Source organism: Pan paniscus, chromosome 1 (genome assembly GCF_029289425.2).
Source record: "Pan paniscus chromosome 1, NHGRI_mPanPan1-v2.0_pri, whole genome shotgun sequence".
Taxonomy (NCBI): domain Eukaryota; kingdom Metazoa; phylum Chordata; class Mammalia; order Primates; family Hominidae; genus Pan; species Pan paniscus.
Window position 1 is genome coordinate 197,279,693 of NC_073249.2, and position 23,654 is coordinate 197,303,346.

Here is a 23,654-nt window from a genome sequence, read left to right on the forward strand (position 1 = left end):
AGTGAGTTTTGCATATTTTGATAAATGTATAAATATGAAATTTATTATCCATCACTGTCATAGGCTTATGTTCTATGTTAAATGTATATAATGTATACTTCCCTAAAGCATGAGAGTTGCCAATTCTTGACCAAGACACAGTGACACTATTGACCACACAGAGTATGTTTATTCCTTAACTTGGAGGAGGGCAGCCAGGATGGTGGGCAAATCTCTACATGCCACTGGCAGGCCTGGGGCCCTAGAGCTCCAAAAGGGACAGAGAACAGGGTTGGGAGAGTGATCAGCCCAGTCACTGGCCTGGGCCCAGGTGACACCAGCAGGGCAGGAAGGGGGTCACCTGGGCACTTACCTGTGCCAGCTCCACCCAGGGCCCTGCACTGGGTCAGAGCACAGTGGCTGGAATCTGAGCACCCTGGAGCCCCACCTGCCCTCATTCCACCTGGATTCACCTCCCTGAGCCTCGGTTTCCTCTGATGTAAAATGGGGATGAAAACAGCTCCCTCCTTAGGGTGGCTGTGAGGATTAAGTGAGCAAGTGCAAGTACAGGGTGCCCAGCATGCATAGGAAGTGCAAGAACCTATGAACTGATATTCCTGCTGTTGTCACCCCAAGGGCTGCTACAGAGAGGGCACCTTGGGCCCACTTTACAGATGGGCCTCATCCCTGCAATAGCTGACAGGTGTTAACACCCCCATGAGCCGGGTACCTGCATACATGACCCATGTCACCTGCACGACCTTGCACGACCTCCCTATGCAACAGGTGCCATCATGGTCCCCGCTCCACAAGGGAAAATGTCAAGTACCTCCCAGATCACACAGCCCACAGGGGTGGAGGCTTAGAGCAGGGCTTTCTGTCCCCAGGGCCAGGCTTGACCCCCACTCCAGACTCCACACTATCAGGAACACTCGTCAGTAAACCCTGACAAGAAGGTGGGGGACAAGTGGGGTTGCCCCTAGTGACCCCACCCCTCCCTCCTTCGCTCACAGAACCCTGGGTTTGTTCTGCAGCTACAGGCTCAGGCCTGGGGGCCCTCCAGCCCTGGGGTGAAGCTGAGCCAAGCACCCCATCCCCCTTCTCCAGAGATTGTTTTAGGGGTGAGCACACGACCCAGACCTCACCATTGAGGTATGAGGGGAAATCTGTTGGTGGAGGGAGTGCTCCTGGGAAATATTTTTTCTGCCTCACCCTGCAACCTTCTCGACTTGAATGCTGTAGTGTGAGACATGATGTTTGGAGCTATAGCAGCCATCTTGCAACCATGAGGCAACAAGCTAAGGACAAAAAGTCAATATAGCCAAGGATGGTAAAGATGGAAGAGAGAAAGTGCCTGGGTCTTTGACATCCCTGAGCATCTGACAAAGCTGGAACCACCTCCCTCCAAACATCTGGGTACAGCAAAGCATTTCATTTTCCAATTGTTTGAGCCACTGTTGAGTTTTTTTTTTATTACTTTCTGCTCAAAATATCTAAACTGCAGGCAGCACAGCAATCTGTATAAAGCACACAGCTACTGTATTTTTCTACCAGTGAGTCTCCCTCACCAATCCTTGAACCTTTAGAGAGCAGAAGTTGTATCTTGCTAATCTCTGTACCTGCTCTGCCTCAGGAGCTAAGACAGGGCTTTGTGCGTAGTCAACCCAATTCCATTTGTTGGGTAGCATGAATAAATGATGAGCAAATACACTATTGAATAAAGTGATGGACGAGCATAAGGAAAGTGAAAGTGCTTTGTAAACTGTAAAGTGCTGAGCCCAAATGCAGGCCCCACATCCTCAGCAAGGATGACGGTGCTGTCATCCTCCTAGACATCCCTCCTGCTCACACAAACCTCAGGCCTGTAAAATCCCAGCTACCCCTTCGTGCCCCTTCTTCAATTCTTGCTGGCATTGACAATGAGCACCTCCTTCCCTTCCTCAAACAGACATTAAAAGGCAAGGCTTTGTGTGCTATCATTTCCTCCCTAAAAGGTTGTCATAAGAAGCCGAATGGTCATCATTATGCCAGCTGAAATTCTTTGCCATGTTATTTAAGAGATGGAGGACAGGGCACCAGGAGAGGGGGCAGTCAGCAGAAGTGGGAAAAAACCTTTCAGGGTGAAAAGGCTTTAAAATCTCAGCTCCACGTCTCACAGGGAGACTGGATTAAAGGATCATTTCAAATGAATTTTGCCATCAGAGTGAGAGATCTGTTCCCCCAAAATGCTTCACTTTGACAGTTGGCTTCATGGGGTTTGGCAGAATTCATTTTGTAAGCAGACAAGATCAAGGAATAAAACAAAACACATCCAGCCATGAGAACTCTGTTAACCACTTGACATAATTGTGTTTCATCCAAAGTTAGGTTTTTGGCAAAACTGAAAAGTCATTCTCATTCCACTGGCATCCCACATTTGTGGTGTCTGGGAAAAGTTCTGGTGTGGGGGAGTCAACAGGCAGACAGGGGCTGGGGTGAAGGTGGCCGCTGCCTAGGCCCTCCCTCCGTTGCCCCCATCCTTGGAGTTGGTGAGGGAAGCTGAACGGAGACGGCTCTAGGCTGATATCTCTTCCTGGGCAGAGCTCCCCAGGGCCAGCAGCCCATTCCTCCCACCCCACACCTATCTCTGCACCACAGGATGGATTTCGGGGCAGACATTGATTCTTCACTCTAGTCCTGGCTGCCTGGACCAACATCCCCTACGACATACACACTTTCAGCATCACTGTGGCAGGGGGTGTGTCAAGTGAGGCCACAGGTCTTGCACCAGCCTCTCCACCATGGCATCTCCAGGCCCTTTCAATGGGTGATTTACAAGCCAGATATATAGATTTGTATTTGCTGCACCAAGATCAATTTAATGCTCCCCAACTAAGATTTTTGTACTTGAACAGCTAGCTCCTTGCCCTCCAAAAGATCTAAATGTTCTCTCTTGTCAATCCCCCAGCAGCTGCAATGTCCAACCTGCCTATCTACCTCCTACCCCCAACCCACCTCCACCCACCATGCCCACATCCTATCCCCCTTCCCACCTCCTATCCCCTGCCCACCTCCTATCCCCTGCCTACCTCCAACTGCCTATCCACCTCCTACCCCACTGCCCACCTCCTAACTCCTGCCCACCTCCTACCTGCTTGTCCACCAACTATCAGCCTGGCTACCTGCTGACCAACATGCAGAGTGACTGTGTATTCGTTTACTCATTCATGCAGTGATTAATTTTTATGGAACATACTGAGATGAATAAAATAAAACTCTCATGTCATCTGAAAGTTTATAACCTGTTTCTTACACTAATGCATCCAGTCTGAAGGCCAGAGTGAAGGAATTGGGTTAGACCACATAAAGACCCTCTGGACAGGAATGAGTTGGGCCTTGGGGAAGGGACATCACAGTGCAAATATTTGGGACACAGATTCTGCAGGCAACAGGCCCGAGACTGAATCTTAGGTTCACAGTTCACAGGCAAGTAACAACCTCACTGAGCTTCAGCTTCCCCATCTGAAAAGCAGCAGTCACAGCATCTGCCCTAGAGGTGCTCATCAGGGTTCAATAACCCTTGATACAAAATGGGAAGATACAAAATGGGAAGAGTAGAGCTCAGCGCTTGGCTCAAGGCAAGCACTCGATTCTGAGCAGACTGTACTTTTTTGGAGCACGAGTACTTTTGGGAAACAGCCAGGCAGGTCTGGGTTCAAATCCCAACTCTGCTACTTACTGCCTCATTCAACCTCTCTGAGCCCCAGGTTTCATCTGTGAAATGGGAGAAAATGCAGCCTAACTTGGGATGAGCTTGGGGAGGAAATGGAGAGGGAGGGGAGGGAATCAGACCCTACGTGCCAAGACCAGCACACCTGCCACACAAAGTAACTGCTGGCTTCTCCCTCCCCGTCCTCCACTCTGGTGTTGGGAAAGAATGGAGGGTGGGGTGGGGAAATCTGCAGAGAACAACCTCCGCCCAGTATTTGCCTTAGTTCCCTGCCAAGGGTTGCCCAGACTCTGGAGGCCCCTGTAGTGATGGGGAGCTCACCACCTCCTGGACTGGGCAGCAAGAATCACAGGGCTGACCAAAGAGGATGAGACCAGGAGCCCTGAGCCACTGCAGCCTCGGCCACGGTGCAACTTCCAGGCCCCAGCCCCTGCAAGGCGCACCCTGAAAGGGGCTCCAGCATCACAGGAGCAGTTTCCTCAAGGACCGCTAGCTGCTATGGGAGAGAGAGTCTGTGTGTTAGAAAGCATTAAACAGCAAAATACTATTTACAAAAAGGAAAAGATCCATTTATCAACTCTTTGAACTATCTAAAAATATATATATACTGTAAAGTCAGCTCGCCCTGTAGGTGTTGATTCAGGAGGCTGGGCAGCTGTTGGCCTCTGGCTGCCCAGGCAGAACCTCAGAGAGCTGTGGCCCGGGACACTTGGCAGCCATCCCCAGGCCACACAGCGTGAGTGGGGAACCCCTTCTCCAGGAGCTCCGTCCCTCTTGCTGTATGGCCTTGGAAAGTCAAGCTCCCTCTCTGGGCCCTAAGGAGTGGGTCCAGGGAACAAAGAGTGCAGGTGGGGTCGGGGTGGGGACAAGGTGGATACAGGGGGGTATGAAAAAGACACCAGACAAAAGAGGCAAGAAGAAACCTCTCTTGCACCTGGGAAGCTGAGGCAGGGAAAGGCCTCAGTGTCTGTCACCCCCAAACCTGGCTCCCCTGGCCCTGGCTGTGCTGGAGCCTTCACCTTCTACCAGGAAACCTCTGGATTGTCCCCACCTTTTCCAACTTCCACCAAGTCCCACACATCTCCACCTGGCCCCAGGGACCACACTCAGGCCCTAAATTCCCCTCCCTTCTTCCCTCTCTCCCTCCCAGGTGCCTTTGCTCACACTGTCCCCAGGCCATGGAGCTAACCTCCTCCACATCTCCCAGAGCTCCCTCCCCTCAACCCCCAGTTGTTGGCGAGAGGGCCGCCTCCTCAGGGAAGCCCTCTCCGCCTTCCTGACAAGGTCAGATTCCAGCCCAGGCTCCCAGAACCCTGGGAACCATGTCTCAGGGCACGGATCCCAGGGGAGGTCCCCAGTTATTTGGTGACCATCTGTGCCCCCACAGGGATGCCGGCTCTGGGCCGGGGCTGTCATCTGGTTGTTCATGGCTGTAGCCGCTAGAATGGTGCCAAGCACATCATAGGAGCTCAATGAACACTGGTAGGAGGAGGGCAGGGAGGGAGGAGTGAAGGGCAACTAAAGAACGAACACAGTGACATGCGATGAAAGGAGGCAGGGCCTGGGAGACTCAGAGACTTGGGGACACATCTGCAGCTATGAGCCCCTGAGGCCGCATCAGGGATGCAGATGACACTCACTCTGTGAAGCCCCAGGTGGAGTCTGAGCAACAGGAGTGACAGGAGGGACACTGTCTCCCTCATGGCTCCCTCTCAAGGCTGCTGTCTGCAGAAGGACCTGACGCTCTGACCACAGCCCTCCCCTGCCCCTCAACCATCCATGGCTCCCAGCATCGACCTGACAAAGTCCAAACTCAGGTCCACTGTGGTCTTGCCACACCTGCCTTCCCTGCCCCGCCTCCCTCCACTTGTCCCCACAGTCCCCAGGCTTCAGGCCCAGCTATACCACCCCTGGCACCTCCACCCCTACTCTTTATGCTTCCCTGACATTGCTCTGCTGTCCTCTCCTGGAACACCCCCCACCCCTGCCTACTTGGAACTCAGGCCCCATTCCAGGCTCAGCTTGAGCATCACCTCCTCCATGAGGCTTCCTCTGATTACCCTGGGTGCTGACTTTGCTTGTCCCTTCTCTGTTTCCACAAACACCACTATGTCCCTCTCCCAGAGCTGGTTCCGGTCTCACTACTAGACCATGAGCTACCCCAGGCAACAGGAGGTTTGATTCTTCTCTCCCTGATGCCTGGTGCATGGCCTGGGACATAGGAGGCCTCACAATGGGCTGGGTGAGAGAATGAATGAATATCACCTGCCTCCATTCACTCAGGACCCACCGTGTACCGGGCACTGTGCTGAGCATGTTACAGGCATCGTTTCATTTAATCCTCCATGTAATCCCTTGTGCTGTGACTATATATGCCCGTACTATAGATGGGGAAACTGAGGCCCAGGGAGGTTGAGTCACGCACCCAAGGCCACACAGTGGGTAAGCTGATGCAGCAGCACCCTTCCTGCTCACCTCCTCCAATGCCTCTGGCTCCCCTCCTGACCTGAACTTGAGCTCACAGCCACGTCCGGGGCGTCCCTGCCAATTCACTGCCCACTGGGTACCCCGATAGCTGTTTTGGCTGCAAGTCAGCATCACAAATCTACAGTCTCAGCTCTAGAGCAACAGAAGGACCCACCAGGAGTGTGTGCCCGGGAGGGTCTCTGCACCCAGGGAAACTCCTCCCCGTCCCACTTGCGGAACCCCACCCTCCCCATCATCAGTGGGGACCCCTCCCAGGCCCACGAGGACACTGGCGGTTCCCTCCCCTCGCCCTGGGAACGTGGTTTATCCATCACAGGGTCATGGGCTATACTGTTAGGGTCATGTGTGTATCTCTCATGAGCAGGGGCCAGGGAGCCATTCAGTCCCAGAGGTTCTGGGGAGGGGAGGAAAACCTCAGACAAAAGGAGAAGGAAGTGAAGAGAAAATAGGGATACAGCAGAGAGATTAATCCACTGCTCAGACATGAAGGAAATAAGTTCAATTACATTTGCTGCATTTCATTTTAATGTACACATCGTATTTAGCTGCCAGCAAGGCTCGGATTACCCAGAGAGAAAGCGCAATGAAAGACAAGAGAATTAAAACAGACAAAAAGTGCCCCGGAAATTGGAATCTCTAAGAGAGAGAAACAAAAGCCAGGTTCCAGAGGCCACTTGGCGCCAAGTCCCTCCCAGCACTGACTCCGGGTGTCTGCAGCCACGCGCCCCAGCCCATGCTGCCCACCAACCCTGCTGCCCTGATCGCCTGGCATCAGGGAGAGACCTGGGCCAGAGGCATGAGGCTCAGTTGGCCTCCTGGAGCTGCCCCCTACTTGCCCTGGGGAAAGCCTGTGCCCCAAACCCTCCCAGGTCAGGAAGTGGTGAAGGGTGGGAGGAAGGCAAACAGAGCAACAGAAACCCCACGGCACGCCCAGGTGCTGTACCCCCAGCAGGGCTCTGGTGAACCGGCGCAAGGGTGTGGGGTGATCAGGATGGCACTCCTTCCTTCCAGAACCTTCTTACAACACCCCCATCCCCGTCCCACCCAGTGCCCTCGGGGAAGGCCCTGGAAATCCCTCTCACAGCAGCACCATTGGCTAGGCCAGGCACCTGGTCTGCCAGAGCAGCATCTCCGGTTCCCAGAGACAGGGTCTCCAACAAGGGGCTCCTGGAGCCTCCAGATCCCTGGCCACTGATTGAGCCCACCCTGGAGGCCAACCCAAAACCACGGAGGGTGCAGCAGGTGGAGCCACTGGGAGGGGACCCACTGCCCAGCACCCAGCAACTGTGTGAGAGAAACACACACCCCACACATACACACACAACAGGCCACACCACACAACAGCATATCACACACCACAGCACACAGCACACACACACACCATGCCACACCACAGCACATACACACAACAGGCCACACCATGCCACACCATAGCACACACCACACAACAGGCCACACCATGCCACAGCATATCACACAGGACAGCATATCACACGCCACACCACACAGCACAGACATACCACACACCACACCACAGCATATCACACACCACACCACACATACATAACAGACCACACCATGCCACACCATATCACACACCCACAACATACCACACACCACACCAGACACAACACAACACAAAACACACCATACACACACAACACAACTTACCACAGCATATCACATGCCACAGTACACACACCATACCACACAACACACCCCACATCATAGACACACAACACATCATGCCACAGCATATCCCACACCACACCACACAACACACACCATACACACACAACACATCATACCATATACCATGCACACACAACACACCATACCACAGCATATCACACACCACAGCACATACACCACACACAACATGCCACACCACAGCATACCACACACACAATACAACATACACCACATGGTACACCCAGGGTTCAGGCCAGACATCAGATTTCACCTGCTCCACAGGAGTCTCTGCCCCAACCAGCCCAGGTTCAAATTCTGGAGCTCCCTACTGTGTAGCCTCAGACGAATTGTTCTCTGACTCCAGAGTCCTCATTGGAGAAATAGGAAATCTGCTTCATGATGAAGTGAGATGGCACAGGCAGTGCCTGGCACAGCAAAAGCCCTCAGTAAGAGGTGGTGGTCGTGGTGGTGGTGGTGGTGGTGGTGATGGTAGTGGTGGTGGTGATGGTGGTGGTGGTGGTGGTGGTGGTGATGGTGGTGGTGGTGGTGGTGGTGGTGATGGTGGTGGTGGTGATGACAGTGGTGGTGGTGATGGTGATGGTAGTGGTGGTGGTGGTGGTGACGGTGGTGGTGGTGGTGGTGATGGTAGTGGTGGTGGTGATGGTGGTGGTGGTGGTGGTGGTGATGATGGTGGTGGTGGTGGTGACAGTGGTGTTGGTGGTGACGGTGGTGGTGGTGGTGATGGTGGTGGTGGTGGTGATGGTGGTGGTGGTGGTGATGGTGGTGGTGGTGGTGATGGTGGTGGTGATGGTGGTGGTGGTGGTGATGGTGGTGGTGGTGGTGACGGTGGTGGTGGTGACGGTGGTGATGGTGACGGTGGTGGTGGTGGTGACGGTGGTGGTGGTGGTGGTGGTGACGGTGGTGGTGGTGGTGATGGTGGTGGTGACGGTGGTGGTGGTGGTAGTGGTGGTGGTGATGGTGGTGGTGGTGGTGGTGGTGGTGATGCTGGTAGTGGTGGTGGTGATGGTGGTGATGGTGGTGGTGGCAATGGTGGTGGTGGTGGTGACGGTGGTGGTGGTGGTGGTGATGGTGGTGGTGGTGATGGTGGTGGTGGTGGTGGTGGTGATGGTGGTGGTGGTGATGGTGGTGATGGTGGTGGTGGTGGTGGTGGTGGTGACGGTGGTGGTGGTGGTGGTGGTGGTGATGGTGGTGGTGGTGATGGTGGTGGTGGTGGTGGTGGTGATGGTGGTGGTGATGGTGGTGGTAGTGGTGGTGACGGTGGTGGTGGTGGTGGTGACGGTGGTGGTGGTGATGGTGGTGGTGGTGATGGTGGTGGTGGTGGTGGTGGTGATGGTGGTGGTGGTGGTGACGGTGGTGTTGGTGGTGGTGATGGTGATGGTAGTGGTGGTGGTGCTGGTGGTGGTGGTGTTACAATTCTGCACCAGTTCTTTATCCTTCAAAACACAGCTCTAGCATGTGCTCTGGGAGGGCTGCTGCCTGCACATTCTAGGGGGTGCCCTTCACGGCATGTCCATGTGTGAGTTGTGCAGTGCACAGCCTGTGCAGCAGTATGCTGAGGCCCTGAATTCTAGAAAGCCTTTCCTGACTGGCCGAGTTTGGTCAGGGGCCTCTCTCTCCTCTCTCACCCCCGGTCCACACCACTCTTTGAGTTCCTTGAGGGTAGAGGCCTTGTCCTGCCCACCGCTGTGTCACCAAGCCCAGCTCAGCCCTTGATCCACAACAGGGCAGACACCAGCAACCATTCCTTCAGCTCATGGGCGGCTGAACAGAGATTTACATCTATGTTCAGGCTCCAAAGCTCTTAACTGAGGTCCAAAGAGGTTAAGTGCCTGAAATAGCTAAACATACCCTATTGACATTTGCAAAGCCAGAGATCTGAGGTGGACAATTAGACACGGCCTAGTGTCAAAATGCACAAATCCCACATCTCATTGCCAAGTCACATGCTGGCAACGCCCATGTCCCCGCCCCTCCCGGCTTAGTACCGACTGAGACTTCGAAGAGACACAGTGAGGGTGTCTGTCTCAAACACCACTGAGTTCCCTGGCACTGCTGGAATCCTAAAGGTCTATTTCGTAGGCCATATCAAAATGTTTCTGATGTTGCCCAAAAGAGCTGCACGGGACACTCATGCTGTGCCAACCATGGGAGGAGAAATGGCCCAAACATGTGACATAAGCAGGTGTGATGAGCTGCACCCCCCAACACACGGGAGGGGCAGCTCCGAGTGCAGGAGAGTCCCAGCCTTCTCCAGACGTCCCCAAAGGGCCATGCAGGGACCAGGACTTGGCGCCCACTCACCTCAGGCATTTGGTTTCCCGTGGTGCTGACTGGGAGGCAAATGTCCCTGGAAGGGGGCGTCAGGCTCAGTGGCCTTTGGGGACAGCTGGAGCCTCCATGTGCCAGGCCCTGTGCTGGGCACTGGGGATGCAGAGATGCCAGATGCCTTCCAGGGAGGGGCGTCTATGCTGAGCCCCGAGGGTGAGATGATAGGCAGACGTGGAGGGTGGGGACTGACCATCACTCGCTGCTGTCACCTGCCACGTGCTGGGCTGTGTTCTAAGCATTTACTTGTATTAAATCCTCACAGTAGCCCCCATGAGAGTGAGGCAGACACTATCACTACCCCCAGTTTACAGATGAGGAGACTGAGGCACAGAGAAGTTAGGAACTGCTCATCATCCGGTCACCCACCAGGCCAGGTTTCAGACCAAGGGGGCCTGGCTCCCGAGTCCTCCCAGGTCCCTGCTGTGCATGAGCAGAGGGAACAGCAGTGGCAAAGTCTCAGAGGCAAGAGTGGGGGCAGGAAAGACTCAGGCAAGGGACATAGCTCAGTCTCACCTGGAGTGACAGCATGGGCAGCTGAGGGCGAGTAAGGCTGGGGAAGGGACCAGCCCCGGGGAGCCTGACCCACAGTCAGGGTATGACCACCCACACTCACTGCCCCGGGCAGGAGCACAAGGACAAAGCTTTGCCCTCAGGGCACTGGGTGGTGACTCCCGCAGGTCTCACTCCCCAACTTCGGGGCTGTGTCATCACCTCTGGGCCCACAGGCCCTGGCACAGAGCAGGGGCAGCCCTTGTCCATTTGGACTGCACAGGGCATTGCTTTCTCCTGCTCTGCGCTCAGCCCCAAACAGGCACAATGGGGCTGCAGACATGGGGGACACTGCCCTCAGTAGCTCTCGGCCCAGCCAGGGACAAAGGTGAAAGTTCTGAGTGCTGCACCCGACATCACCAGCTTCCACATTCCTGACAAGTGGCTGAATGCACTTGAATCTGAAGGCAGATGTGGCCACGTGACTGGCTCTGGCCACTGTGCTGTGAGAAGCGGCGGCGTGTGTCACCTCCAGGAGGGGCAAAAAGGGCCAGGGCAGGGTTGATGCCTTCTTCCTGTTGCTGCGTGAAGCCCCATCCAGGTGAGAGGTGAGAGACTGCAGTGAGCAGAGCCCCGAGCCCCACCCTGAGCCTGCCAGGCAGAGGCAGGAGCCTGCTCCTGCTGAGGGCGCAGGGCCGTTGATCACTGCAGCACAGCCCAGGCCCAGCCCATGCCCTGCACAGAGCCAGGTCACCTGAGAAGGTAAACACCACTGTGAGGAGGGAGGGGGCGGGGAGGCCGACTCCCCAGCCCCCAGTTCCCCAAGGAGGCTAGTCCCTGTGGGACGGATCCCTCAACGCCACCAGTCACAGGTCTATGGTGGTCCTGCCAGCATCAGGGCGGCTCCCAGGCCCCACCTTCAGCCTCTGACTGACCCAGACCTGGGGCCAGGTCTGCATTTACTCAGCCACTCAACAGGGAACATAGCCAGACACCAACCCTGTGCCAGGCGTGTGCTGGGCCCTGGAAATACCCAGGAATAGGACCCATGAGGCCCCTGCCCGCCTGGAGCTCATGGACTAGTGAGAGCAACAGTGATTCCAGTAAACCCCCAAGGAAAGAATTACAGAAGGTGCTGAGAGAAACCAGAGGAATGCCAAGAAGCTGGGGTGAGGGGAGCCAAGTCTGTGGGGCGGTGGGGGGAGAGGTGGCATTTAAGCTGATGAAGATCAAAAGGACCGGCCAAGTAGAGGAGAGCAGGAAAGGGCATCGCAGGTGGAGGGAACTGCGTGGGCAAAGGCCCTGTGGCAGCAAAGGGCTTGGGTGTCCATGGGAGAGACAGCAGGGAGGGGAGGGAGGGTGAGGGCTGGGCCACACAGGCCTGGGAGCAACAGTGGGGGGTCTGCACTTGATCCTGGAGGGAAGGAGAAGCCACTGAAGGGTCAGGAGGAAAGGGACGTTACCAATCCTTATTTCAGAAGAATCTTCTGGGAGCCCAGGGCTAAGCACAGGGCCTGGCATACAGTTGGTGCTCAATGAATGCTTGCTGACAATGACACTGCAGGAGGGAAGTGAGGAGACTCTGTGTAGGGCGACACTGACCGGCCCTGCACGATGCACCTGCACTAACACCCAGCTAGGGAGGGATCCCCTTGAGGACAGTGAGGAGCTGGTGTTTGTGGAGCAGCTGCCACCTGCCTGGCCCTGGGCTCAAGCTTCTTACACGACAGATGAAATGTCCTCAATGATGATCCCAGGAGGAGGGGGCACAGATGTCCCCAGTGAGGACCAGGAAGAGGGAGCACAGACGTCCCCAGTGAGAACCAGGAGGAGGGGCACAGACCTCCCCAGTGAGGACCAGGAGGAGGGGCACAGACCTCCCCAGTGAGGACCAGGAGGAGGGGCACAGACCTCCCCAGTGAGGACCAGGAGGAAGGGCACAGAAGTCCCTAGTGAGAACCAGGAGGAGGGAGTACAGACGTCCCCAGGAGGACCTCAGGAGGAGGGGGCACAAAAGTCCCCAGTGAGGATCAAGAGGAGGGGCACAGACCTCCCCAGTGAGGATCAGAAGGAGGGGACACAGACATCCCCAGGAGGACCTCAGAAGGAGGGGCACTTGTGTCCCCTGTGAGGCCCCTGGGAGAAGGGTACATTGTCATCGCAGCTAGGGTCCCAGATGGATGGTACATAACATGGCTCCAGTGAGGACCAGGAGAAGGGTACACCACTCTCCCAGTGGGAACTGATGCTGTTTTTACAATGAAAGAGGCTCAAAGTGAAATGCTGTAACCTGATGCTAGTGCACTTGAGACAGGACTCTCATTAAAAAGTGCATCAAGAAATATTTCAATCCAGAAATCAATGGGAGCTCATGGAAAGAATTACTTGCTGAAAAATGAGGAAGGATAAGTCGATAAAACTGAGTATATGGCAGAGGAGAAAGCTACAACTCACCTCCTGATTGTGTGGTCTGAGACACCAAATTGATAAAACCGTGACATTGAAATATGAGAAAACATGCAACTTCTTAACAAGAGGAAGAAGCCAGCTATTCTGACAACGAAAGATACCGGGGGAACATCAGAGCCTGCAGCCGGGTCTGGGCATTTTCTAGCCACATGAGTGACTCTGGAAGACCCCACCTCTGTCCCGAAATGAGCCCTGGGTTGGACCCTCAACCTGGCCCCACACTTGCTCCTCACAGAGTCAGAGCTCAGTCTCCCCAGCACCTTCTCTGTCCCAGAGGCCAGTCAGCCCTGCCCACCCCTCCACCCTCAGCATGTAATCCACCCCTTCCAGGAATCCCTGATTACTCCAGGCCCCACGGTCACCCACCTCTGACCTCAGCCCATCTTCTTCACCTAAACAGCAGGTGGGCACAGCAGAACATCCTGAGCCATGTCCTAACATTTAGGAATAATGTGGACAGGGACAGAATAATGTTCCTGCAGGTAAGAATTTGGACTCTGGAGTCAGAGAGACCTGTGTTGACATTCCAGTTTGTGTATGACCTTGGCCAAGGGGCTTTACCATCTGAGCCTCAGTTTCCTCATCTGCGAGGTGGACTCACGATTCCCACCTCACAGCAGATTTAATGAAATGCTGAACATAAAGTGTTGCCACGATGCCTGGCATTTAGGTGGTGCTCAAGAAATGTTGGTCACAATTATCACAGCACTTCACGGTCTACAGGATCCAGCCACACCTGTCAGGTTGAAATTCCATCCCCCGTAGAAGGGACTGCGTCTGGTCTTTCTGCAGCATTTTGGAGTTTGCAGAGCCCAACCTCGGCCTTCATCTTAGGGATCCTCAGAGCAACCCCAAGGAGCAGACCAGAGTGTGCGCCTGGGGCCAGAATCCCTGGGTTCACATCCTGCCTCCACCATGTCCTAGTTACCTTGAGCAAGGAATTTCCCCTGTTTAAGCCTCAGTTTTCCCACCTGTGAAATGGGACCGCCCATAATGCTTGCTTTGCACAGCTGTTGTAGGGTTGCACACAGAAAGCATCTACCTTGTGTCTGTCTGGGATCTTCATCATCCTCTCCATTTTACAGATGAGGAAACTGAGGCTCAGAGAGGGAAAGTGGCCTCCTTGAGTCCTTGCAACTGGTGACATTGCTGACCCAGGATTCAGACGCCTGTGCTTTGACCCGCTCTCCACTGCACCGTCCTGGAAGCTGCTTTATCTTCTCAGTTTTATCAGCACAGACGTAGGCAGGAACCAAGAGTCCCTCGCTTTTGGCTGCACAGGCTCAGGGCCAGGCCGGCATCTGCTGCCTAGGCAGTGCCCAGGAGAAGGGGGTAGCAAAACTGTCCAAAGATGACTGACCTCACGCCCATCATGGCACTGAGCACCTGATCTTCATTTGCCCCTTTGTCATGATGACGACTCTATTCCCACTTCACAGTGGGGCAAACTGAGCCCGGGAGAGGCTGAGACACGTGTCCAGGATCACACAGATAATGGCCATCAGAGTCGGCTCTAACTTGGATCTGTCTTTGTCCAGGCCCCACATCCCATCCACCCATGCCAAGTGCTGTGCGGCTCCCAACACACATTCATCTCATTGAATCCTGCAGCATCCTTGGAGGGAAATCTCACCCCCCATTGCACAGGCTAGGAAACTGCCAGGTTGGGCATGGAACTCCCCGAGGCCCCACAGCTAGTGAGTGGGAGAATCCCACATAATTCAAACCCAGGGCCCGTCTGTTCCCAAACCCACAGCCAAGGTGGTTCCCTCCTCCCTGCCTTGTTCTCGAAGCCTGCAGGGAGATCAATGACCCCACCATGGGGAGGGCACTGCAGGAACAGAAGGGCCAGCTGGGGCCTTCAGGAGGGCAGGTGGGGAAGTCAGCCCCCAGGTCTCCAGAGATGGCTCAAGTTGTGCAGTTCCCAGGAACTTTGCAGACTTCAACCCTTTGCAAAGCCAGAGGTCTTAGGGCAGAGCCAGTCTTCTGAGAGCCCGGGCGGAAGACATTGGGTGAAGCTTACTTCCTGGAGTTCATGCCTCACAATCCTCCTCCCTGTGGCACTAGGAGAGCTACTTGTCTGCACCAAGTCATATATCTAAGGGCCTAGCGATAAACCCCAAGAAGATGGATTTATCATAAACCCCTCATTATCTTTCCCTCCCCAGGGTCAGAGGTCACATCGATAACTTCCTGCCCACTGCTTTCTCGTACAGATTCACATCAAGGCTGCAAACCTATTTTAGGAACTGTAAATCCATCCCCACTTCCCTCTAGAAATCAATTGGAAACTCGGTTGTTAAATCCACCCTAACAGAAAAGCTCCTAAACCACAGGCTTTTGCTGGGCCAGGATGGGGCTACATTCTGAGTCTGGAACACTTCAGACTGGGGTTCTATATAGGGTTGTGGAGAACAGTGGGGATTTTCCAGGGCCAGGCCTGGCCAGGAACACAGAGAGCAGGTGACACTGGAAAAACTTCAGCTGGGCAGCCTCTGTGGTTAGCACCTCCCTCTCCTCCTACTTAGAAGCCTGTTCCCCCTGGGCAGAGATCATCTCCATCAAAGGGATAAAGATCAGCTCAGAGGCAGCAAGAGTCCCACCATGGCTTCCACTGTGCATCAGGCTGAGGATGAGGACCATGGCCATGCTGCCCAGGCCAACCTTTGGTCCAGGAGACAAGGCTTTCTCACTGCATCAAATGTAGAATCATGAACCCAGGATTTCCTTAGGATACGCTGGCCAACTATCCTTAGGATAATCAGACCAACTAGTGTGATCCCCATAAGCTGCTCTTGTTTTTAAAGAAGAGAAAACTTTTATGTGCAAGTGGAGAATGGATAGTCCTGGGTTCACAGAAAGGAGGTGACTGTCTCTGCAAGTATTGCAGGGCTCCAGCCTCCTGCCTGCCTTCTTGGTTTCCAGAATAGAAGAGAACAGGCCATGTGCCTTTGCTGAGTGATTGACTGGGATGGGTCAAACTTAGATATGGCACCTAGAATTGGAGATGATCTTTGACCAAGTTTCTGCAACAGCAATATTCTCCACCACAAAAAGTGGCAATTTTAAAACATTATCACAAATTCTTTAAGTTCTCCTCCCATAGAGAGGTGGAGTCTATGCCCTTTCTCCTTGAATGTCTGAGGGTTGTGACTGCTTTGACCAATGGTATATGATAGAAGTTGTATCACTTCCAGGCTAGGTCCCAAAAGCGGCTACGTGAGAAGTCCAACTACCCCCTAAGGCTGCCATGCAGTGAGGAAGCCCAAGCTACATGCAAAGGCTACAGGTAGAACTCTGGTTGACATCCTCAGCCAAGTGCAGTCTTCAAACCCATCCCAGCTCAGCTATCAGACACATGACTGAGAAATTATCTGTGTGCTTTCAACACCCAGCTGTTCAGGTCATTCCCAGACATTCAACCCTGAAAAGGCCAGATTTGAATTCCAGCTAAGGCCTCAGCCATTGTGGAAGGGAGATCAAACCATCCCCACTGTGCTTTGTCCAAATTCCTGACCCATATACTCTAGTTGTTATTTCATACCACTAATGGGCAGCCAGAATACCAACCAAAGGTCCAAACGCTATCCAAAGTGCTTTGACTCTGAGCCTCCATCTTGAAATTCTCAGGAAGGTTGTTTCCTTATCTTTGGAAAGATTACCAATCCTGAGTGCTTCCATTACCCTTTGCTGTGTAACAAATCACCCCAAAACTTGGAAACTTAAAAACAACAGCAATGCACTGTTTCTCACAATGCTGTGGTTGGCCAAGCACGTCCCTCCTGGTCTCACCTGGACTTTCTCCTGTGCTGCATTCCATCTGGCCTGGAAAGCCCAATCAGACCTCCCTGACATGGATAGTGCTTGGCTGTTGGTCAGGAAGCTTCAGCCATCCATGCGCCCACTCATCTCCAGCAGGCCAGGCCAGCTTCCTTAAGTGGTGGTCTCAGGGCAGCATTCTAAGAGGGCAGAAACAGAGGCTGCAAGGCCCCTGAGGCCATCTCCCAGAAGTCATATAGAATCTCTTCCCCTGAATTCTATAGCAAAAGCAAGCCATGGGCCTGCCCAGATTCAAGGTAAGGGGAAGCAGACTCTGTCTGTTGATAAGACAAGCAACAAAGTCCTGCTTCAAAGGGCACGCACATCAGGATGGGAGGAACTTGTGGCCGTGCATTAAAATCTACCCCACTAAGGAAACACCCGGCAAGCCTGTGGGAACAGAGTGTGAGTTCATGCAGAGAGACAGGTTCAGGGACAAGCCTAAGAACCCCAAGTGGCTTACTCAGCCCCAAGGGGGCAAGCCCAGATTGCCACTGCCTCGTGCAGAAGACAGCAGGCACATGATCTCTGTGCCAGTCTCCATGGCCCCTGCAGCTGCCTGGACAGTCCTGATCCCCAGTGTCAGACAGCAGGGGTCAGATACTTCCCTCCCTGGTGTTATGTCTATAGTCTGCCTTCTGGTCCCAGCCCCACAGCCTTCTGTGATGGGTGGGCCCTCATACAGGCCAAAGAGGGCTCTGCTGAGCACCTGGTGAGGTGTGAGTGGCAAGTAGGCCTGGAGCAAGGTTGGGCTGTCAAGCTGAATGGATGGCGGAACTGGAATGAAAGTGCCGAAGGCAAGGACATCTGGAGGGTGGGTGCTGCCCAGGGGTAATGCGGGAGGGAGGAGGAGGGAGAAAGATAAAAGCAAAAAGCTGAGCTGGGGGTGGCCTGGGGCTAGGGCATGTTAAGGAAGGGCCGTCTCAGGCTCCGCTGGAAGCTGCCATAGTGGTATGAGGCAGACCCCTCCGCCACAGCCCCACCTGGGGACAAAAGCCCACTGGGAGTTGTCTTAGTCCATTTGGGCCGCTACAACAAAATACCTTAGACTGGGTAATTTATAAATGACAGAAGAGTGTTAGTCACAGTTCTAGAGGCTGGCAAGTCCAAGATCAAGGCGCTGGCAGATTTGATGTCTGCTGAGGGCCCATTCCTCATAGATGGCACCTTCTTGCTGCATCCTCACATGGCAGAAGGGACAAATACACTCCCTCAAGCCTCTTTTATATAAAGGCAATAATCACATCTACAAAGGCTCACCTCATCACTGCCCGAAGGCCCCATCTCTTAATACTATTGCACTGGAGATTACAGTTCAACAGATGAATGTGGGAGGCCACACGCATTCAGACCACAGCAGGAATCTACCACCAGCAGCATATGGAGTGGAGGTTCATCTCAGCCTTATTCAACTCTTGGGGGTCTGCAAGCTGGGGGAATAGGATCAGCCCAGCATTAGTCAGGCACCAAATTTAGACTAAATTAACAGTGGGCAGGAGAGGGAACAAGATCAAGGAAGACCTTGGGAGAGCCCCCACTATTGCCATGTGGAAGGGGTTGGGGAGCAGGTGCCTTGAAGAGAAGGGGAACTGGGAAAGTTGCAATTCCCATTGCACAGATGAGAAACCTGAGGCTCATGGAGCAGAGGGAGCTTGCCTGAGGTCACAGAGCTGGGACCTGAACCCAGGCTCATTGTGTCCCGGAGTCTGTGCTCTAACCACCAGGCAGCAGAACCTCAGACTACACTCAGGAGAGCCTGCAGAGATCGGAGGGGACGCAGGGCCCAGGAACCAGGACACCCGGGAAGGCTGGCACTCTGCCCCAGCTTCCCTCAGCCCTCTCAGAAGGCCTGGCTGTGTGAGCACATGTAGCATATGGGGGCTGAGGCGGGGGCACGTCTGGAGCTTCCACTCCTCACAAGCAAAGCTAGTGCCAGTAAATCACTCCAAATAATGGGACCGTTTGCTCAGGAAATCGAGGAGGCAGTAAACAGTTGCCAAAGTAATTAAACACACACAGTGGACGTGCCAGACTTCCCAATGCTGCCAAGCTGCTCCAGTGGTAGCCTCCCCTCCTCAGGGTGGGAGGAAGCCTGAGCAATCAAGAGTCAGAGAATTCAATCAAAGCCTTGATTTACAGATGGGGAAGCTGAGACCCAGAGAGGGTGAGAGACCTGCCCAAGGACACACAGCTGGCTAGAGACAGAGGTAGGTCAGGGTTGTTCCAAACACACCTGGCTAAGCACAGGGTCAAGGTCATGAGCAGCAAGGGGTGAAATCTGGCAGGGGATGAAGGAGGAAACCGAGGCTCAGAAAGGGTAGGTAACTTGCCCAACAGTTCACAAGTTAAGTTGTGGAACAAGGAGTTGAGCCCAGGTCTCTCGAACATATTTTAATTATTCTCTGCTGCCTTTTTCACTTTAGCTGTGGGGTCAGGACTTTAAGAAGAAGGATGGCGGTCAGAGAGGAGATTTCTAGAGGCAAGGGAAGGCAATTCCAGGCTGAGGGCAAAGCATAAGCAAAGATAGGGCAGGGGAGGCAGGGGTTGGGGGTACCCTGCCTGGTGCACGTATTAGTTAGTCCTCTATTCAGCAGTAAAAGGCCCACTCACCCAAGCTCAGTCAAGGGAGTTTAATGGGTCATGGAACTGAGAGGCCCAGAGTTAAGCCCTGGACATCTTCCATGTGTCCATCCCAATCCACCCCACCCTGCTCCGTGCTCCAGAAGGATGACCCATGTGGACTGCACTACCATCCGTCTAGCTCAACTGGTGGGGATCACCCACGGGACACAGGAGGGAGGGAGGAAGGAGCGTGCGTCCAAGGCATTTACTGCCTCACTCCCTGAAGGGGCCACCAGGGTCAGTGACCCAGGCTCACAGCTCCAACAGGGCAGCCCTCTCCACCCAGCCCTGTGTCTCCAGGCTCTGATAATTGCTCACTCTCCTCACCCTTTTCAGGCCCCAGGGTAGTAACGGCCCCTTCGTTAGTTGCCCTGAGGTGCTGAACTATCCCTGGGGTGTCCCCTTCACCCTGCCCTCACCTTTTATAAATTGTCCATTTATCAAACTCTCCTCAAATTGCCCAGTTTTGTTTTCTATGGAGATACAGACTCACGAACAACTTCAGGTGTGGCTTGACCTAGCCGCTCAAATGATATCAACTTAGACACAGGCTCTCTCCATCTCCCTGCTCTGCCTTCTGAGATACCAGTTTAATCTTCAGGCTTCCCAGGATAGCACTCCTCCCTCTTCCCATCCCTTTCCACCCCCGCTTCCCCACCCCACCCCCGCTTCCCCACTCCACCCCACCCTCATCTCCAATGACCCACATTCTCCTGGTCTCACCTCTTCACATCACACCATTCGGAATGGAAGAGAGTCTCTAGCCATAGCTGAATGTAAAAAAAGAACAATTCGTTTCCCTGAAGTTGGAGCAGACATCTCCACATCTCATTGGTTCCGATTCAATTACGTGTCCAACCCAGCCAGTCACAGCTCAATGGCTATCTGGCTCAGACAAATCAGGGCCCACCCTGGAGCTGTGAGTTTGAGCAGGCCATCCCACCCAAACCACACGACTGAGAATTGTAAAGGAGAATCCAGGAGAGACTGGATGTGCGGGGTAGGGGGCGGGCAGTCAGGAGGCTGTTACAATGGTCCAGGTAGCACCGACAGGCTCTGGCCTAGGGCAGGGCTGGGGACAGTGAGAAGGAAGAGGGTTCAGAGACAGAAGTGTAGACATCCATTCCTGCATCCCAAAGGCCTGGGTAAGAAATTGAATTCCAGAGTTGGCGTCTGGCCCTGCCTAATTCAGGACTTGCCTCCTAGGTCTTCCCAGACAAGGTTGGTGGATAATGGTGGGGAAAGACCGGCAACCACGCAGGACAGGGGAAAGGTCTGGACTGAGGAATCTTACGGACCTGGGTTCAAATCCCAGCCCTGTCCCCCACTTCCTGTGCAACCCTACGCAAGTTACTGATGTCTCTGAGCCTTGGGTTTCTTATCTGTACAAAGAGGGGTTAAACTTGCTTACAGAGACCAACCACCCACGTCAAATTCTGGGGCAATGTGGGCTGCAGCACAAAGATGGACTCTGAGACTAGAAAGGAGAAGTTTCCCACCCTGGCCCTCCATCCCACCCAGCTAACAACAACAACAACAAACAGCACTTAGTTGTGCTATTCGGGTACTGAAAACAGGATGAGCCTCAGCTAGGCATTTTATTGAGTCTTATGTATACATTGACCAGAAAATCTGTTAAAAGCATCTGGGACCTGATCTGCAGGCGGTGCTTAGAGACAGCCCTACTCTTGGAATCCATAAGCCCAAGGACCCTAATTCCGGATCTGTGGCTGGTTGGAGCCTATGGTAAAGGCAGGATATTTTCACCGGCAGGCACTTCGTGGGGTTTGGGATTCCCTGCCTCCCCTACCCAGCTACCCTGCTACACTCCACTGGGTAAACAGCTAGGCCTTCTGTGGGTGCTGTGGAGACCACACACCTCATGCAGGCCCCCCAGGTAACACTAGAGCAGATATTTCCATCTCAGGCTGGGTCCACTAAGATGCTGGCTGCAGCGTGACGGGCACAGCAGTATTCTCTTAGTAAATGGAAACAATGTTCGAGGGGAAAGCAACTCTAGCCCCACAAGCGAGTCCCCCTAATGCAAAAAGGATGCAACCATACCTTTAGGAGTCCTGTTACCTCCCCTCAATTACCCACAGGGGTAGTCTTTCACTACCTGAAATATTGGTCCCGATTCCAGGGAGTTCCTGAGAGTGCTCGGGCTTGGTTTACTGGCAGCGCAGCCAAACTATAAACTGATGGTGTCCACCGGGCGGCTGTCTAGCCGGAACAACTCAGAAAGTCCCACTTCAGGAAGGGTCAATGAGCACAGTGGGCCCAATTGAAAGTCATTGTCCTTGCCTTGGACGGTACTCCTAAGGACCAGACATGTTATATTTTCATCAACTCTGGGACAATGGCCTGTAATCCAGGTATCTGGTCAAGTACATGGGTGATGGCTGACTGGTATATTAAGGACACATTTCTGTGGAGCTGTGAGCTCTGAAAAGCCATGGCAGCAGCCCGTCGGGACATTTATAAATCCATGTGGATGTCATACTCACAGGCGACTGGGTGGAACAGGTAGCCGACATCACTACTAGGATCCGTCATTGGCATGGGCACAGCAATTCGGCCACCATAACCCAGTGGGTTCAAAACATGGTCTCCATCTGCCTGCCAAGGGGGGGCTGTGGTACCTTCAGTGGCAACTTCCCGTTCCTTACAGGAAGGGAACTCACTTGTTTAGTACTTGTTACAATGTTTACTGCATGCTCTAAAAGTACCAGACCCTTAGCCCCAGATTCCTCAGCTCCAGCAGGACTCACTGTGTGTGCAGCATCCACCAGAGTCCATCCCTTTGCCCCATGGGATTTGGGGCAGGGAATCCATGCAACTGCACTAATGGGCCCGCTGCCTGCTGCACGTAGGTAAGAAACTGCTGTGCTCTGGTCTACTAAGTCAAGTCTGCTTTGGGCATCTGTGGCATGTAGCAGGGTTGCTTCTTGCCATCATCTGTAAGGTTGGAGTTTTTCCATGACAGCCCCCACTTCAGGGCTGGAGAAGAGACAGGGGAGCTCTCCAAACAGAAGACGGAGCTACAGGAATGGAACTCTCATTGGCCCTCAAGGATTCTTTCTCTGCCTGTCTTTCATCTGTCTCTGTCTCATTCTGCAAAGCAGCCTCTGTTTCTCTCACCACATCCCATGAGGACAAGGAAGGGGGTCCCAAGCAGCAGCTTCTTCCAGCTGTGTGACCCCAAAGCCAAGAGTTTCTCCCATTATCTGCAGTGGAAGTCCCAGGGAGGGCTCCGACTGGCCCATCTCTGAGCCAATCCCTGTGGCCCAGAGTGCAAATCTGACTGGCCAAGCCTGGGTCATGTGCCTATCCTGGACTGGCTCCGGCGAGAAGAGGTTAAGGAATTGAGAGTTCCCAGAATTACATGGAGCCATTGAGAAGTTCTCACGAAGGGAAAGAAGGTGCTGTTACTAGAAAAGGGGAGGGGAGATCAAGAAGTAGACACTTTACACACCCACACACACTCACACGCTTAAAGTCTGTTTCACCTGGTTAATTCCTACTCATCCCTTAAGACTCAGCCCAGCCTCCACCTCTGCCAGGAACCCCCTCCCCGGCCACCCTTAGACTCTATCAGAAGCCCCTCTTTTGTGTCACAGTAGCATCACAAATTACCACCATCACAGCCCTGGGCAGCTGGTGCAAGTGTGTCCCTCCCACCGGGCTGCAACTCCTGGCCCTGCCTGGTGCACATGCGCCTGGCATAGAGAAGATTTCAGCACCAGTGGTTTGTTGAACACTTTGTTGCACACCTCCCCTGACCTTTCCTAGGGTTCATTGGTAGTCGGAATCAGTCATCACCAGTGGGACAGGGAAGAGAGAGGGGACCCAACAGTGTGTGTGCAGCTGGGCCCGTAGGTGACCCGAAGGGTTGTTCTGATCATTCTGCCCAAAGGGCTACCTGGCCAGGAGCTCAGTGTCACCAGGAGCTGTCCAAGCTCCTCCTGTCCCTTTGTAATTCCTCTCTCCTGTTCTCCAGCCCCAAGCAAGCACTGATCTGTTTCTGTCACTGTAGATT